General features: G+C 29.8%; 1 pseudogene; it reads right to left on the bottom strand.

Moving 5' to 3' along the window:
* Positions 1–1,710, bottom strand: part of LOC107853811 — a 7,810-nt pseudogene extending 6,100 nt beyond the window's left edge.
* Between the last annotated feature and the right edge of the window lie 952 nt (positions 1,711–2,662).

Here is a 2,662-nt window from a genome sequence, read left to right as displayed (position 1 = left end):
AGTGAACTAAGATGTAAAAAACTGGAATCTGAGGCAGTACAATGTTCTATTTCTATTTGAATGATAGATTGTCAGTTTTGGAGTAAGTTACCATGACTAAAAGGAGAGTGAATTAAATTAATTATGCTATTGCAATCGAAATGTACCAAACACAGATTCAGTGGCAAATTGGAGTTGACTTTAGCTCTCGCAAACACCACTATTTCCATGAGGCCTACAAACGTTAACCAAATACAGCGATAATGTGAGTTATTGACAAAAGTACGTCTTAATATAAGAAAAAAAAACAGATCAGCCAAATTCACTTCACTTGGACCGCAACTGTTGAAAACAAACAAACTTTAGCACAAAGATTTCAAAATACATTCAATCTTTCATACTAATAACCAAACCCTACAAAAGATCAACAAAATATTGACAAACACATCTTAACTCAACTTTTTTACCTTCTCCCCTTTTCACCTCATATTCCAATTTCAGTTCCCTCCAATTTTTATTTTTATTTTTGAAATTCCGTTTTTTTCTCTCTAAAACTTGATAAACTTTGCATCCAATTTTTAAGGTAAGATTATGTTTCAATTAATGCATATTATATTTTCTATATAATCTCTTTTATTTGTTTTATTGGCGTTTTTTTTTTCAATTTTTCATTCTTCTTTTTCTTCGTCTTTTAGGTTTTTTTTTTTTTTTTTTTTTTGTTTATATCTTTTTTTTTTCTATATAATGGCACAACATGCAAAGGGTAGTTTTTCAGTTAGTGCTAATAAATCGATGGATTTAGTTTCTAATGAACTTCCATCTTTTAGTCTTGGGTTAACTCAAGATGAAGTTTTTAACTTTTGTTCTTCTAATATTCAGGCTAAGGAAGGTGTTAGCAGTGAAGGAGGGAGTTTGAAGCACTGTAACAACTCGAAAAATATTGTGGAAAAAATGAAACGAAAAGGTTTGAAAAAACCTTCATCCCCAAAACCCCAAAAATCCAAAAATCAGTGAAAAAGATAAATCAGGATGAAAAAGGTGAATGTAGTAAAATTCCAAGTCCTGGTTCATATGATTTTGAATCTGAAGAAGAGAAAGTGGAAGAGGTATGTTTATTTTGTATTCTCTTGAAAACACGTTCATAGATGTATTTTCTATATACAATTTATTACGTATTTATTTATTTATTCTGTTTCTTTATTATTTAAAATTTTAGTATATTTTGTGTTGTTAAGATATGAAATTGTATCCCCTAATTATATGTATTTGTGATATTTTAGTTTCTTAAGGTTGTTAAGCTATGAAATTGTAGCCCCTAATTATATCTATTTTTGTGAAATTTGTAATTTGTATATACTTGTTGTATTCATAAAATATATATCTATATGTTAATTGTAATTAGTTATAAATCTCACTCGTTTGACATGTAAAATATAGATATTTTTTTATTTTGTTTACTGTTAATGTATGTGGTTGATGTCAAATTGTATTTTTTATTAATTTAATTTAGACAAAGTCATGTACTTTGAATGTTTTTTCGACCTAGTTATGTATAAATAAAATACATATGACTTTTTATTTTTAGATTTTAATTTAGGAATAATGTAAATTTAAGTTGTATTTCATAAATACATGTATATCACTGTTTTGATATATAATTGTATTTTTGTGGTGTATAGATTTTGCGTGATCAGATATACATGGCAAGAGTATTGCCAAAATTTGCTCCATATATAGGATGCCATACTGTCAATGACATTGAACATCGCATTTAAGTCAACTTTAACGAAGAATCAGTATAATATCTTTTGTAATAATAGCATATTTGTTGTCTTCATGAAGAAAAAGAATTTTGTGGTTCAAGCGCAGTTTGAAAGATGTATTATGTCGCTTGAGACTAAGGAAAGCACTGCAAATGCCATAGTAATTCGTGCGAAGGACACAAATCTTCATTTCAGTCCTAGAGAGTTTGTTGTGGTTACTGGTTTGAATTGTGTTTCAAACAAGGACGATTTTGTGTTTGATGAGGATCTTCTGAATAGACTTATTGAAGATTATTTTGGTGGTGCCAAGTATATTCAAAAAAGAGAATTATTTGCTGCTTTTTCTGGAAAATTATGGGGGAAAGACAATGATGAAGATGCCGTGAAGTTTGCTAATCTCTATTTTATTCATGCATTTTTGTTGTCTGTTGTTGATACTGCCGTTATTCCACGTCTACATTTTGATTTAGTTGAGAGTGGTCGCTACAGTGATTATCCTTGGGGGTCTGTTGCATTTGAGGAATTAGCAAAGAGCTTGAATAGAAAGTTGAAACCGAAAGGCAAGTTTTATATGCTACATGGAATGTCTCTGGCCATTCAAATTTGGTTGTATGAGTGTTGCTCCACTGTTTCTCGTAATGTTGCTTCAAGGGTGGACAATCAAATTTCCTGTCTTTTGAATTGAAAATCAAATACTCCCCATCCACGATACGAATCTCTTATGGAAAGCATGTTTAATGAAGCAGATGTCAAGGTCAGTTGCCTTTATATCTTTTTTTCTTTATGTTATTATTTGTAAATGCGTTTAATGATTATGCATATGTTTATATACAAAGTATATTTGTCAATGATTAGGCATGTATGCAAAGGTTAAATGTTTTCTAATGTAAGTGCATTATGTTCCAACTGTCATTGGTGCT

The sequence above is a fragment of the Capsicum annuum genome, unplaced genomic scaffold (assembly GCF_002878395.1).
Source record: "Capsicum annuum cultivar UCD-10X-F1 unplaced genomic scaffold, UCD10Xv1.1 ctg4062, whole genome shotgun sequence".
Classification (NCBI taxonomy): domain Eukaryota; kingdom Viridiplantae; phylum Streptophyta; class Magnoliopsida; order Solanales; family Solanaceae; genus Capsicum; species Capsicum annuum.
This window is presented reverse-complemented; position numbering and strand designations above follow the sequence as displayed.